Source organism: Hakea prostrata, chromosome 3 (assembly GCF_041222555.1).
Source record: "Hakea prostrata isolate BN-2017 chromosome 3, UWA_Hpros_2, whole genome shotgun sequence".
Lineage (NCBI taxonomy): Eukaryota > Viridiplantae > Streptophyta > Magnoliopsida > Proteales > Proteaceae > Hakea > Hakea prostrata.
In genome coordinates, this window is record NC_142602.1 from 16,518,133 (window position 1) to 16,535,117 (window position 16,985).

General features: G+C 36.6%; 2 pseudogenes across 1 annotated transcript; both read right to left on the minus strand.

Annotated features, from left to right (window-relative positions):
* Nucleotides 1–2,009: 2,009 nt before the first annotated feature.
* Nucleotides 2,010–5,627, minus strand: LOC149021213 (receptor kinase-like protein Xa21 pseudogene; annotated as a pseudogene).
* A 1,410-nt stretch (nucleotides 5,628–7,037) lies between these two features.
* On the minus strand, nucleotides 7,038–12,175 carry LOC149021214 (receptor kinase-like protein Xa21; annotated as a pseudogene). Its single transcript, XR_016172300.1, has 4 exons — nucleotides 9,369–12,175; nucleotides 8,514–8,888; nucleotides 8,168–8,216; nucleotides 7,038–7,282 (listed from the first exon to the last, which is right to left on the minus strand). The product of XR_016172300.1 is annotated as a receptor kinase-like protein Xa21 (transcript).
* Nucleotides 12,176–16,985: the final 4,810 nt, after the last annotated feature.

Genomic DNA, 16,985 nt, shown 5'->3' on the forward strand with positions numbered 1-16,985 from the left:
TACCACCCATAAATGAATACACTAATAGGAAAGATTTATCCAAAAAAAAAAAAAAAAAAATCTCAGAATCATGATAAACATTGAAAAAACCCTAATACGGAAAGGGCAGAAAAGGCGAGCGCCCCCCAAAATTCTATACCAGGTGGCGCCCTTCCCCCACGTGACCTCTTTAAATTCAAACCTGGCTTACTTGTTTCCTTTTTTGATAACACTCAATGGAGAAATAAACCTCCCAACCCTGTTATTCTGTCTTTGAATATTAAACAACTGAAAGACATTGCGTTGTGTCCCTCGGTTCCCCTCGCTTTGCTTTAACCTTTTGCAGTTTGGTTCCATCAATTCGTTTCCATATTATGTCATCCCTGCACTATTTTGTTGTCGTTTTGCTGTTGGGCTTTCTGTCCCGTCTCTTCTGTCGTCCGGGTTTCCCTTTCTCTTGCCGCGCTGCCGAACCCCCTTCTACCTTGGCTCTCCCTCCCGCCTCTCCTGGCTCCGGTTTTCCGCCCTCCCTCCCCCTTGTGCCCCCCACTGCTGTCGTGGCCCTCCACCCCTTTTTTTTTTGTCCATCGTGGCTCCCCCTTGTCCGGGGGTTCCACTTGCCTGGCCTCGGGCTGCGGCCCTTTTCCCTGTCCGTGGGGGTATCTTCCCCGCCTCTCTGCCGTTGTCCATCTTTTCCGCTTGGTGTGTGTTTGCCCCTCCCCTGCGCCTTGCTTTGTTGTTGTGGGTTTCGGGACTAGTGGGAGTCTGCGTGGGTGGGTTTGTGGTGGTGTTGGTTGGTGTGTTTTATCCCTTGTGTTATCTTCTGGTCCGATCTTCTACCTATGTTGTAGTTTCTTTCTTGGTTGGATTTTTTCGTCTCTCTCCAGTCTTTTTTGTATTGGTTAGACTTAACGCCATTATCTTACTGTCTTGTTTGGACGGCATGCGTCATGTTCTGGGTTTGTTCGTGTTTGTATATGGATCTGCGTTCGAACAAGGGCTGGGTTGTCTCACAGCTGCCTTCATTTTCGATGATTTTCACTTTCATTTATGGGGTGTCGTTTCCTGGTTCTTTGGTGCATTGTCTCATCATGGTAGGCCTGGGGCTCTTCTTCCCTTATTTTTCACTGGTTCACAGACACGGGGCCCTTTTTTAGTGCTTGAACAAACCTGGACTTGGCATGGTAAATGGTGATTCCCAAAGCCTGAATTTTTTTTTTTCTTCCATAGAATCTCTACAGACTTGGTTTTTACATAGAGCCTTTTAGGGCTTGTAGAAATTGGGATCTGGTACTTCCAAAACCTGAAACATTTTTTTTAGGGGCAGAACCTGAAATTTATTTATATATACAACCCATAGATAAATACCCTAATCTGGGTAAGATTTACCAAAAAAATGTCAGAAAGATGATAAACTCATTGAAAATGAATACGTAAATAACAGAAAGGGGCAAGAAAATGGCTGAGCTGCTCTCCCTCTCAAAATTCTATTTCCATTGGTGGTCAGATGCTCTTCTTCCTCTCCTGAAGCCACCTTTTATTAAGATTACAAAAACCATGAGCTGTTACGTATAATATTTTCATTATATTTTAAAATAACACATCAAAATGCAGAAAAATGAACTATCCCAAACCCTAGCTAAGTTTACTAGTCCTATGAAAATATATACCTGATAAAAGAAAAAACTGAAACGACAATAACAAACCAGTTGAATCAGTGCCCTTCTCTACATGAGACTTCAGCTCACTAATTGCTTGTCAATCTTCCTGCTTTTGTCAAAAGAATTACAAGCTCCATCAAAATTGACCTTTCTATATGTAGTAACATACATTAGCAACATAATAAATTAAGTTTTGAAATCATAGTTTGTCCTTCAATATAGGAAATTAATTAAACATGTTGGAATGCATAGTTTTTATGTATCTAGAAAATGGAACTATTCTTCCCTAGTAAAGGGAAACTTTCTTCTAAAATATAAGGAATATTCAACATTATATTGTGAAAGTATAAATTAGGAATCAGCTTCTAATCAAGCATGGATGCTCAAATAGTTTTCAGCTTTACCTCCAAGAAATTTGTCCTTGATTAAATGTAGTTCCTTCACAACATCACTCATGTGCATGCGTTCTCTTGGCGATTCCATAGAGCACTGCAATGCAATTTCGATTATTACCATTGTGCAATCTTTCAATTCATCTGTCCGATGACTAAGACTATCAGTTATTTCAATTTCTTCATCATGTCCTTCCTCGGGTAAGAGTGTTGGATCTAATATTTGCATCCCTTGCATAGGTAAAGCTGCCTTTGCATAGTTATGGAGGTTCAAGTCATCTACAAACATTGGATCTGTTGGCCTTTTTCCAATGAACATCTCCAATAGAAGAATCCCATAGCTGAATACATCCCCTTGTGTAGTTGCATTTCCATTAATACCATATTCTGGATTTTTAGAGACATTTTTCTATTAGTGTAACAAAAGAGAGTTACCATGTTTTTCATATAATACACAAATGACATGTGAACTATGGAAATTGTGACCAAATTATTCAATAATAGAAACATAAATGGCCAAAATCTGAGAAATTTAATTCTTTTGAAATGGATAAAAATATGATCCACTCTAAATAAACATACAAAATTTATTTACATATAACAATCAAAAATGCATCTAGAGCATGATCATATTTTTATCCATTTAAAAAATAAAGCCCCTTTGTACCCAAAAAAAAAAAAAGAGCATCTAGAGCATGACCCAAATACATTATAATAGTTGGATTGAAGTTTAAACCTAGATATAGAAGATCTTTAGATCTTAAGTCCTCTTAAAAAGAAATTCATAATTTGGTCATATTGAACTCCCTATAGTTGATTTTTATTCAAATTGTACAACAACTTAGTAATGGCATCTAGAAAAGATATGAATTCAAGATATTATTAACTCAAAAATAAAAAATATTTATTACCTGGAGCAGTGTAGCCAATAGAACCCTTTATTCCAGTGGTACTAGCCTGAGCGTGGAATGAATTGTTTTCAACTTTTAAAAGTAATCTCGCCAAACCAAAGTCGCTGACATGCGCAGTCATAGCGCTATCAAGTAGAACATTGCTTGGCTTCAAATCACAATGAACAATTGGCACATAACAATGGCAATGAAGGTAATCCAATGCAGAAGCTACATCAATTGCAATATCTAATCTTTGAAGAAGGCTTAAATTCCTTGGATAATTCTGTGGCTCCATTGGCATATGCAACCAATCATCTAGGCTCCCATTGGGCATAAACTCATAAACAAGGGCTTTGAAATCTTGTCCTTTTGAATCAAGACTTGAACAACAAGTTAAAATCTTAACAAGATTTCGATGCCGAATGTTTCTTAATGCTTCACATTCAGCAATAAAGCTCTTGTAAGCTCGTGGATTTTGAAGGTCAAGTATTTTCACTGCAATAGTTGTTTGATCCTGGTCGATGACCCCTTTATACACGGAACCAAAACTACCAGAGCCTAAGAAATTGGCTGAAGAAAATCCTTCAGTGGCTTGGAAGAGATCTTTATAAGAAATCATTGGGAACTGATTTCCAATCAATTGCGTAGATGGAGTTTTACCCTTTGATTTTCTTATCCAAAGAACAGCAACGAAGATAGATATCAAAAGAAAACTGAGAACTACGCTGATTATTTTCAAAACTAATCTGAAAGCATGAAGTTTTTTTTGCTTTTGAGATCCATGGTTTTTGCATGTAGGCAGGTTGAACTCCAAGATTCCCCCACAAAGCTTGTCATTTCCCTTAACTGAAACCGCAATTACATTTCCAAAGATTCCTTTTGTTGGAATTTCACCTTCAAGATTATTGAATGATAAATTCAAACTCTGTAATACTGAAAGGTTTTCTAGATCCTTTGGGATTTGGTTTGACAAGTTGTTGTGTGAAAGATCTAGATCTTGAAGCCCCTTTACAAAAGCCAAAGACTGGGGAATGGTTCCTTCAAAGGAGTTATTGGCCATGTAAAGATGTTCCAAACTATTACATCCACCAATAGAGATGGGAATTTCTCCAGATAGTCTATTTTTGGAGATATCTAGTGTAGAAAGACTCTTCAAGTTACCAATTTCAATTGGTAGAGGACCTTCTAGTGAATTAGAAGATAGGTCGAGAAATATCAATGATATGGCAGGCTTTTGAAATAGTTGCTTAGGTATTGAACCTTGGAGATAATTGTGACAAAGGATTAGGCGCTGTAAATGTTCAAGTTTTCCAAGGCTGGGAGGAATCCTTCCATTCAAGTTGTTGGATTCTAAATGAAGTTCAAACAAAAGAGTGAGATTCCCTAGAGTTGATGGTATTTGTCCTGAAATTCCATTTTCACTCAACCACAAGCTTTCAAGTTTGGAAAGTTTCCCCAGTCCAGATGGAATATTACCCTTAAGAAAGTTTCGGTCTAGGGTCAAAAATGTTAAGTTCACAAGTTTCACTATTCCATAAGGGATGGTTCCTGATATTTGATTCCCACTGAAAATGAGTTCAGAGAGCTTCATGGAGAGATTGGCCTTAAAGTTGGGAAGGGGACCTTTAAAATCATTATTTTCTATGCTCAAACACTCTAAACTTGTACAGTTTAGCAAAGAATCTACAAACGATAAATCACTAGCAACTTCCCCTGTTCCAAAATGATTTCTATTAATTTGGAATATTTGGAGATTTTTTAAACTTCCCAACTTGCTATGGACTGGTCCAACAAAATTGTTACCTGAAATATCAAACATTTCGAGTGTTGAGATATTAGAGATGGAACTAGGAAAGCTTCCTGAGAAAAAGTTTCCTCCAATACATAGATTTTCTAGATTTGGAAGTGTGAGCCCAATCTCTCTTGGAAGGCTCCCATGTAGATGGTTCAATGGCAAAGAAATTGTCCGAAGAGATGAGAGGTTGAATATTAAGAGAGGGAACATACCAGATAACTTGTTTTCGTTGAGAGATAGATAGTCTAAGTTTATGAGTTGACCAAAAGGATTCTGGAATTCTCCCCTGTAGTTCATTTTCAGCCAAAGAAATGGATTGGAGAGTGGAAATGTTCCCAAGCTGTGGGGGTATTTCTCCAGATATGCCACCACAGTTAATAGAAATCACCTCCAACTTTGACAAAGCCATAATCATTTCAACAGGAATCTTCCCAGTGAGATTGTTGTAGCCAAAGCGTATTGTTCTTAGTTGAGTGCAATTGGCTAAGCTGACAGGAAGTTCTCCGCTGAGACTATTGTTTCCCAGAGAAATGTATTGAAGTCGAATCAAATTACCAACTTCTTGGGGGATTTTGCCGATGAATCTATTTCTTTTCATCTTGATAACACGTAAAAAACTGAGATTCCCTATGGAAGGAGATATGTTTCCTCCCAGTCCCTTCTCAACTAAATCCAAGAGAACAACCCGCCGATGACGACGGCCACATGTGACACCTAACCAGCTGCAGAAATGGTTGGAGTTGTTCCAAGATTGTAGTACTCCATAAGGATCATCAATGATTTGTTCCTTGAAGCTGAGCAAAGCAAGTCGATCAGTCTCATTCCCTGGAGTCCTTATACTGGTAGCGGATTCTAGCCACGATTTGCCCCCCAAAAGGAGAACAAGAAGTAGAAGCCAAAGTGCCATCATAATCAAAATTCGAGACTCACAGATGCAATGAAAACCATGCAATTCTGAGTTGAGGTAGCTACCAAGGCTAATCAATTTAAAGGATAGATTCGAAGTCAAGTCTTTCCGTTTTTCCTTCTGCTTTCATTTCTTGACCATTAGTCTAAGTCTTTTCTCCTTTTTTTGTTGTTGTCAGTCATCGAGTCTTTCCACTAGGTATCATCAACTTGCTTCCGTTTTCGCTTTCCCTTCATCACTTTCTAGTGTAAAACAGAAGAAAATTAAAATCCCTGTGCTAGCTGCCAATATTTTTGCTCATTTCCAATTTCAAAGCAAGATCGCTTTTTAGTAAGTTAGATAAAATAGAACTTAAAGCCATTAATCTTATTAAATAAGAAATAAGAACCTTGTTTTGAGATTGGACATGTGTCAAGAATTCAATCAAGGGGACTCGTTTTCTCTGCATTTATAATAACGATGTATGTCGGGCACCCACCGAGGCTGGATGTTTGGCTACAAAGGAGACTGACTGCTTGTTGGAAAAAGAGAAGCTGGAGAAAGTCGAACTATTATTTTTTTCGGATGAATTGTTACTTTTATTTAATGGAATGATGGATCAGTTTCCTTGCTTCAATTCTGAGAAAGCATTGATTTCATCATAGTAGAGCAACTGATGGAAAGACTGGTCACTTCCAAACGTTCCATACAAACTATGTGTTTCTGTTTTTCTTGCTTTCATTTCTTGACCATTAGTCTCTTATTTCATATTGTCAGTCATGGAGTCTTTCCATGAGGTGTCATCAACTTGCTTAATTTTGTTTTCCCTTTCTCTTCGTCACTTTCTAGTGCAAAACTGAAGAAAATTTAACTTCCTGTGCTGCCACTTTGATGCTTTTTTGCCTCTTTTTTCTTGTATTTGTTACTGCTTTATAATCTGTGGACCCTCTATGCCTGCCTGCCCTTGCCTCATGGCTTTTAATTCCAATAGCTAGATTCCTTTCTCACCAGAAAAAGGTTGATGGAGGAAATCATTGAGTCTAACATGGATTTCACGCTCTGTGAACCAGAAGTGAAGACAAATGTCCCTTAGAAATAAACGCTAGAAAATTTGGAATCCTAAGACAAGCAATGTTGAATATTTGAAATCTAGAAGGTTCATGAGAGTGTTAAATGAGCTTGCACTTGTTGCATCTCATATATAGTTTCCAAAGCTTTTCATGATATGTTTGTTTCAGTCATAATCACATAGTTTTCAAGAAAATTCATTCCCATAAAGGGAGTTCTACTGTAAAGCGTGATGAACTACTTCATGAGAAGATGGCTTTAGTACAACAGTTTTATTCAGACAGAAAATTTGGACATGAAGCCAACATTTCAAAATGAAACATCATGGATGGTGCCTGGTGAGCTAATGAGAGTCTTGTTGGGTGGAACTTTTCTGCACTCAGCAGTGAGGCTTTAGCATCCAATATATATGTGGTACATGCAAAGGAATTAAAGGAGGTCGTTAACAGTGAAGATGCCATTCTGTGATTATATATGGAAAACAACTAAAACTTTCATGAACCAATTGCTTTACATTCAATGTGGTCTGTATTCAACTTCAGATACTTACAAATTGAAAGAAAAAAATGGTTCTCCTCTCTGAAATCAAAAACATCAACCATACCAATCTGAAAAATCACTGATATCATTAGCACAAGATAAGAATTCACCAAACAAGGTTAAGATTTTGTTCAACTTTGACTAGTGAATAAGAATCAAATGGATCACAAACTACTGTTCAATAGATGAAGAGTTAAATGATTTAAAATTAGAATGGATTCTTCAAATGAGCTCAATAAATCAACATAACATCTTATTTTGATGAATCGATCAGTATAATATTAGTTGGGCTTTGAGATCATGGAATGTTATGGTTGCTTGGAAGTAAATCCTTGTTAACAGGTTCCTCAAGTTTAATTTCAAGATCAAAGGACTCCGTGAAGAATTCAAAAAACCTCATTAAAAATTAGAATAAATAACCTAATCCAAAACAGATTTTGTCGTTAACAAGATCCTAAAACCCCAAAATGCAAAACACAAGGGAAGCAATTGTATTTCTAACTACAACAACACGGAAGCAGATTCGGTGTAGCTCATGCCTTTTTAAAACTCAGATGATAATTACCTAGAGGCTTTTCATGGCAGAGAATTTAGAATCCCATATTGAAACAGCAGTAGAAAAGAAAATTTTTGTTTTAGCAGAAAAGTTCATGATAGCCTCAACATATTCCTACAGGAAGATTATAAGACAGAAACATCAAGATCCGAGTTTAGACAAAAACATTATTCGCTTATAAACAGAGGTTTATGGAAAGATTAGATGGTAGATATACAGTGGGAGAAATCAATGCTTCTTCCTCCCTTTCTCAATCGACAACCATTTTTTATTAAGATTACAACCATGAGCAGTTACATATAATGTTCTCACTATGTTTCAAAATAACACATCAAAATGCAGAAAAGCAAACCATCCCAAACCCTAGCTAACTTACTAATGCCAGACAATAACATACCAGTTGAATTAGTGCCCTTCTCTGCATCACTAATTGCTTGTCAATCTTCCTGCTTTTGTCAAAAGAGTTACAAGCTCCATCAAAATTCACCTTTATATATGTTGTAACATACATAAGCAACATAATAAATTTAATTTTGAAATCATAGTTTGCCCTCCAATATGGGAAATTAATTAAGCTTGTTGGAATGCATAGTTTTTATGTATCTAGAGAATAGAATGTTCTTCCCTAGTAAAGAGAAACCTTCTTCCAATATATAATGAATAGTCAACATTATATTGTGAAAGTATAAATTAGGAAACAACTTCTAATCAAGCATGGATGCTCAAATAGTTTTCAGCTTTACCTCCAAGAAATTTGTCCTTGATTAAATGTAGTTCCTTCACAACATCACTCATGTGCATGCGTTCTCTTGGCGATTCCATAGAGCACTGCAATGCAATTTTAATTATTGCCGTTGCGCATTCTTTCAATTCATCAGTCCAATGACTAACACCATCAATTGTGTCGATTTCTTCATCATGTCCTTCCTCGGGTAAGAGTGTTGGATCTAAAATTTGCATCCCTTGCATAGATAATGCTGCCTTTGCATAGTTATGGAGGTTTAAGTCATCTGCAAACATTGGATCTGTTGGCCTTTTTCCAATGAACATCTCCAATAGAAGAATCCCATAGCTAAACACATCCCCTTGTGTAGCTACATTTCCATTAATACCATATTCTGGAATTTTCAAGACATTTTGCTATATTAGTGTAACAAAAGAGAGTTACCATGTTTTTCCTTTAATACAAAAATGACATGTGAACTATGGAAATTACGAACAAATTATTCAATAATAGAAACTTAAATGGCCAAAATAGGGGAAACTTAATTCTTTCGAAATGGATTAAAATATGATCCACTCTAAATAAATATAAAAAATTTATTTACATTCAATCAAACATGCATCTAGAGCATGACCCAAATACACTATAATAGTTGTATTGAAGTTTAAACCTTGATATAGAAGATCTTTTTTTTTTTTGGTATGAGATAGAAGATCTTAAGATCTTAAGTTCTTTTAAACATAAATTCATAATTTGGTCATATTAAACACCCTAAAGTTGATTTTTATTCAAATTGTACAACAACTTGGTAATGGCATCTAGAAAAGATATGAATTCAAGATATTATTAACTCAAAAATAAAAATATTTGTTACCTGGAGTAGTGTAGCCAATAGAACCCTTTATTCCAATGGTACTAGTTTGAGCTTGGGATGAATTGTCTTCAACTTTTAAAAGTAACCTTGCCAAACCAAAGTCGCTGACATGCGCAATCATAGCGCTATCAAGTAGAACATTGCTTGGCTTCAAATCACAATGAACAATTGACACATAACAATGGCAATGAAGGTAATCCAATGCAGAAGCTATATCAATTGCAATATTTAATCTTTGAAGAAGGCTTAAATTCCTTGGATAATTATGTGGCTCCGTTGGCATATGCAACCAATCATCTAGGCTCCCATTGGGCATGAACTCATAAAGAAGGGCTTTGAAATCTTGTCCTTTAGAATCAAGACTTGAACAACAAGTTAAAATCTTGACAAGATTTCGATGCCGAATGTTTCGTAATGCTTCACATTCAGCAATAAAGCTCTTGTAAGCTCGTGGATTTTGAAGGTCAAGTATTTTCACTGCAACAGTTGTTTCATCCTGGTTGATGACCCCTTTATACACAGAACCAAAAGTACCAGAACCTAAGAAATTGGCTGAAGAAAATCCTTCAGTGGCTTGGAAGAGCTCTCTATAGGAAATCCTTGGGAACTGATTTTCAATTAGTTGCGTTGATGGAAATTTACCTTTTGATCTTCTTATCCAAAGAACAACAACAAAGACAGATATCAAAAGAAAACTAAGAACCACGCTGATTATTTTCAAAACTAATTTGAAAGCACGAAGTTTTTCTTGCTTTTGAGATCCATGGTTTCTACATGCAGGCAGGTTGAACTCCATGATTCCCCCACAAAGCTTGTCATTTCCCTTAACTGAAACCGCAGTTATATTTCCAAAGATTCCTTTTGTTGGTATTTCACCTTCAAGATTATTGAATGATAAATTCAAACTTTGTAATACTGAAAGGTTTCCTAGATCCTTTGGGATTTGATTTGATAAGTTGTTGTGTGAAAGATCCAGATCTTGAAGCCCCTTTATAGAAGCCAAAGACTGGGGAATGTTTCCTTCAAAGGAGTTACTGGCCATGTAAAGATGTTCCAAACTATTACATCCGCCAATAGAGATGGGAATTTTTCCAGATAGTCTATTTTTGGAGATATCCAATGTAGAAAGACTCTTCAAGTTACCAATTTCAATTGGTAGAGGACCTTCTAGTGAATTAGAAGATAGGTCGAGAAATATCAATGATATGGCAGGCTTTTGAAATAGTTGCTTAGGTATTGAACCTTTGAGATAATTGTGACGAAGGATTAGCTGCTGTAAATGTTCAAATTTTCCAAGGCTGGGAGGAATCCTTCCAATCAAGTTGTTGGCTTCCAATTGGAGATTATACAAAAGAGTGAGATTCCCTAAAGATGATGGTATTTGTCCTGAAAGCTCATTTTCACTCAACTGCAATCTTTGAAGATTTTGGAGCTTGCCAAGCTCTGATGGAATATTACCTTGAAGAAAGTTTTGATGTAGGTCCAAAAAGATTAAGTTAACAAGGTTCTCTATCCCAAAAGGGATGGTTCCTGACATTTGATTTTCATTGAAACCGAGTCGAGAGAGCTTTGTGGATAGATTGGCCTTAAATTTGGGAAGGGGACCCTTAAAACCGTTACTTCCTAGGGACAATACCTCTAGACTTGTACAGTTTGCCAAAGAATCTACAAAAGCTAAATCATTAGCAGATCCCCCTGTTCCAAATTGATTTACATTAATTTGGAATACTCGGAGATTTTGAAAACTTCCCAACTTGCCAGGGACTGGTCCAACAAAACTGTTATATCCAAGATCAAACATTTCGAGTCTTGAGATATTAGAAATGGAGCTAGGAATCCTTCCTGAGAAAAAGTTTCCACCAATAAATAGATCTTCGAGGTTTGGAAGTGTGAGCCCAATCTCTCTTGGAAGGCTCCCATGCAGATGGTTCACTGGCAAAGAAATAACCTGAAGAGATGAGAGGTTGAATATTGAGAGAGGGGGCATACCAGATAACTTGTTTTCATTAAGAGAGAGCCAAAGTAAGTTTTTGAGTTGACCAAGGGATTCTGGAATTCTCCCCTGTAGTTCATTTCCAGACAAAGAAATGATTTGGAGGGTGGAAATGTTCCCAAGCTGTGGTGGTATTTCTCCCGTTATGCCATTGTCATTAATAGAAATCCATTCCAACTTTGAAAAAGCCATAATTAGTTCATCAACAATCTCCCCAATGAGATTGTTATTGCTGAAGTGGATTTCTCTTAGATGAGTGCAGTTGGCTAAGCTTGTAGGAAGTTCTCCGGTGAGATTATTATTTGTAAAAGCAATGTACTGAAGCCGAATCAGATTACCAACTTCTTGAGGGATTTGGCCATGGAAATTATTGCTTGTCATGTTGATAGCACGCAGAAAACTGAGGTTTCCAATGGAAGGAGAAATGTTACCTCCCAAGCTTGACTCAATTAACTCCAAGCGAATAACCCGCTGATGACGCTGGCCACATGTGACACCTTTCCAGGTGCAGAAATGGTTGGAATTGTTCCAAGATTGTAGTACTCCATAAGGATCATCAGTTTGTTCCTTGAAGCTGAGCAAAGCAAGTCGATCAGTCTCATTCCCTAGAGTCCTTGTACTGGTAGCGGATTCTAACCACGATGTGCCCCCCAAAAGGAGAACGAGAAGTAGAAACCAAAGTGCCATCAGAATCAAAATTCAAGACTCAGCAGATGCAATGAAAACCATGCAATTCTGAGTTGCAGTAGCTACCAAGGCTAATAATTTTAAAGAATAGATTTGAAGCCAAGTCTTTCCGTTTTTCTTTCTGCTTTCATTTCTTGACCATTAGTCAAAGTCTTTTCTCTTTTTTTTTTTTTTTTTTTTTTGTTCTCAGTCATCCATCCAGTCTTTCCACTTGGTGTCATCAACTTGCTTCTGTTTCCCCTTTCTCTTCATCACTTTCTAGTGTAAAACAGAAGACAATAGATTCCTTTCTCACGAGCAAAGCTTGATGGAGACATGGAGTTGTGGAACGGTTCACATAGAAATCAAACTAGGCCTCGTCTAATTGGACGTGTTTAATGGGTGGAGGAAGTCACTTAGTTTAACTTGGATTTCACACTACTCTGTAAACCAGAAGTCAAGACAAATGTCCCCTTAGATTTGAATCCTAAGACAAGCAATGTTGAATATTTGAAATCTAAAAGGTTCATGAGAGTGTTAAATGGGTTTCGACTTGGAATTAGATTCTGATTTAACCATTCAAAATCCCTCAAGTAAACGGTCAATCATATTTCCCCCCTTCTGGAATGTTTTCCACCTCCTTTTTTTGTTCCTTTTTTTAGAATAAACTTCTTCGAATTTGCGGAGTTCTCCAGAGCACAACCACCTCTTCCTTGCGCAAGACCCCCCTGGTCGTTTTACTCAGCAGGGCTGACCGAGTAATCGGACGTTTCTGGTCGCCATGCTTTGGCTGTCTTTTTCCACACCTTCTGCGCGTACTGTTTCTTGCTTACTGCCTTCCTTTGGGGCCAGAGCCGGGCTTGGTGCTGTGCTGCGCTTGGCCTTGGGTCCTGCGTCCCCTTTGGCCGGCCGTGGGCTGAAGCTTTACATGGTATATCTGTTTCAGTCATAATCACATTGTTTTCAAGAAAACTCATTCCCATAAAGGGAGTTATACTGTAAAGCATGATGGACTACTTTATGAGAAGATGGTTCTAGTACTACAGTTTAATCAGCCAGAAAATTTGGACATCAAGCCAACATTTCAAAATGAAACATCATGGCTGGTGAGTTACAGAGAGTGCAGTGGCAGCAAAAACTTATTTTGATGAGTTTGTCTGAATGCTTATTGCTACTGGATGTAAATGTAGTGCAAGAACAAATCTACTAACAAGTACTGGAAAATTCTTTCATGATTGTAGTAACATTTAATGTCTTTGGTGACTAAATTAATATTACTAAAATCAAAAGTGGGGGAGCGAAGTAGAGCCAAGACACCAGGTAACAATAATGTGTCTGTTTCAATTGAGCTACAAATTAAGAGATTGCAGTAAAAGAACAGTTGAATCAACGCCCTCCTTTGCATGAGACTCCACCTCACTAATTGCTTATCAATCCTCCTGCTTCAAAGACTTACAAGCTCCAATTAACATCAGCTTTGTATATGTAATAACATACATATGCAACATAATAAATTATGTTTGATATCATAGTTTGTCCTCTATAATAGGAAATTAGCTAAGCATGTTGGAATGCATAGTTTTCATGTATCTAGAGATCAAATAAAAATATTCTTCCATGGTAAAGAGAAGCTTTCTTCCAATGTGTAAGGAAAATTCAACATAGTATTGTAAAAGTATGAATTAGGAATCAGCTTCTAATCAAGCATGGATGCTCAAATGGAATTAAGCTTTACCTCCAAGAAATTAGAGAAAGGCGCGTTCTGAGGTGTGAAGTGGGAGAGATCCAGATTTCTCCAAGGGGTTTTGAATAAGACGACCTTTTCATTTTTCATTGATTAAATGTGGTTCCTTGACAACATTGCTCATGTGCATGTGTTCTCTTGGCGATTCCCTAGAGCACTGGAATGCAATTTTAATTGTTGTTGCCATTTTGCAATCTTCCAATTCATCTCATGTCCAATGACTAAGACCATCAATTGTGTCAATTTCTTTCCTCTTCAATTTCTTCACCATGTCCTTCCTCAGGTAGGAGTGTTGGATCCAAAATTTGCATCCCTTGGATCAGTAAAGCTGCCTTTGCATGGTTATGGAGGTTTAAATCATTTGCAAACATTGGATTTGTTGGCCTTTATCCGATGAACATCTCCAATAGAAGGATCCCATCGCTAAATACATCCTCTTGTGTGTGGTTGCGTTTCCATTAATGTCATATTCTGAAAATTTAGAGACATTTCACTATTAATTTAACAAAATAGAGTAACCATCTTTTTCATATAATAAAAAAAATTACATGTGAACATGAAAATTGTTAACAAATTATTCTATAATAGCAACGTACATGGCTAAAATCTAGGAAATTTAAATATTTTGAAATGGATAAAAATATGATCCACTCTAAATAAAGATTCAAAATTTGTTTATATTCAATCAACCATGCATTTAGAGCATGATGTAAATACACTATTATAGTTGGCTTGAAGTTTAAATCTTGATAAAGAAGATCTTTAGATTTTAAGTCCTATTAAAAAAAAAAAACATAATTTGGTCATACTTAACACCCTACGGATGATTTTGATCGAAATTAAACAACAGCTTAGTAGTGGCTTCTAGAAAAGATAAGAAAATTCAAGATATTATTATCTCAAATTAAAAATAACTGTTACTTGGAGCAACGTTGCCAATAGAACCCTTTATTTCAATGGTGCTAGTTTGAGCTTGGGATGAATTGTCTTCAACTTTTAAAAGTAGCATTGCCAAACTGAAATCACTAACATGAGCACCAATAGCACTATCAAGTAGAACATTGCTTGACTTCAAGTCATAGTGAACAATTGGCACATAACAATCGCAATGTTGGTAGCCCAATGCAGAAACTATTTATTGAAGGGGAGGGGATTTTGGTTGTATGTAATAGTGATTTGATTTTTTGATATCTTACCAAATGTGTTAGTACTTATCAACCATCTACAAGCCTAAGCAGATTCAAACTCAGGATTTTTCTGAAGCTCAGTGGTTACAAAGATTTTTAGCTGTTTAGTAGTATAGAGTCTTGTTGGGTGGAACTTTTCTGAACGCAGCAGTGAGGCTTTACCATCCAATGTGGTACACTAAGGAAAGGAGGTCGTTAACAGTGAAGATGCCATTCTGTGATTATGGAAAACAACTAAAACTTTCATGAACCAATTGCTTTACATTCAATGTGGTCTGTATTCAACTTCAGATACTTACAAATTGAAAGAAAAAAAATGGTTCTCCTCTCTGAAACCTAAAACATCAACCATACCAATCTGAAAAATCACTGATATCATTGGCACAAGATAAAAATTCACCAAACAAGGTTAAGATTTTGTTCAACTTTGACTAGTGAAGAATCAAATGGATCACAAACTAGTGTTCAATAGATAAAGAGTCAAAAGATTTAACATTAGAATGGATTATTCAAATGAGCTCAATAAAACAACATAACATCTTCTTTTGATGAATCGATCAGTACAATATTAGTTGGGCTTTGAGATCATGGAATGTTATGGTTGCTTGGAAATAAATCCTTAAGTCACTTAAAAGTATTCGCTTTTGAATCGATCAACTCTAGTTCTATTGGACAAACTGAAAATTCCAATTCAGTAAATATCCTTGGAAACTCTTAGATCAACTTTCAGAAGTACATATCCTAGGTACTGTTTCTAATCATCTTCGACATTTCACCCTTCTGTTTTGATTTCCTTACTCCTAGTGTGCTGGTTAGGGTAGGTTCAATAACTGAAGATATCGACCCTTCATTAAATAAAATTTGTATAATCTTTTCATGGCTTCTGTGAGGATTTCTAGTGCATTTTGTCTTTGTAGTTGAATTGTTTTGTTGGATGGAACTTTCTCTCACATTTTGCTTGACTTCTTTTTGGGGTTAATTAGGAAGGAATACTATTGAAAATTAAGTTTTGAATCAATGAGAACTTCAGGATAATGCCATCTGTCTTTGTAGCTGCAGCGTTCAAGTTCTCCTTTATTGGGATGAGATTAATTGAGAGTGTCTGAATGTTCCTGCATTTTATTCTCCTTTCCCTGGAGCTTCTTCTGCCTGGCTGCTTCTGTTCAGTTTTTCTTTTCTCAATAATTACTTCTTCTCTCATTTCTACTCTCTCTGTTTCCCCCCATTTCCCTCTCTCAGCTTTGACTGTTACCTTGATAACAGATTCCCCAACATTTAATTTTAAGATCAAAGGCCTCCAAGAATTGACAACAAATAATACATAAACCAAAACTAAACCAAATAATAATCGATTTACGGGTTACAGTCAAAATATTTCTGTTTGAAATCAACCCCTGCTTTGACGGTTACCTTGTTAACAGGTTCCCCCAATTTAATTTCTAGATCAAAGGACTCCGAGAAGAATTAAAAAAAAAAAATAAAAAAAAAAACATCATTAAAAACTAGAACAAATAACCCAAGTCAAAACAGATTTGATCTGAAGCACCCCAGTCTCAAAACATGGAAATAACATATTATATCTTCCGTGACGTCAACAATAAAGATAGAAAATCCCTCTCCCTCACTCCTCCTTAGGTGTTCTTATGTTAGACAAGTATAAAACAAAATGAAAATCAAAGGGAATGCAAGCAGAAAGAAAGAAAGAAAGAAATGGATACCTAATTCTAAGCTTGAAATCTGCTCCATCATAAAAATCAAATATATGCAACCCTAAACCCTAAACCCTACACGAGAGGAGAAATAAACCTGATTGATTAAGCACCTCCTTTGAAAATCCATCTAGACGCCGTCGTTGAAGATTTGATGGAGAGGAACACTTGTTTCGAAGCTCGCTCTTAGTCGTGGGAGCTTTATTTTCAGTCGCTTGCAGAAACTCTTCTAGCTCTAGGTTGAAGGAAGACGAAAGGTTTGAGAAAAGGAAATTTTATCTTTTATTTGAAAGATTGTTGAAATCGGATCGGTTGATT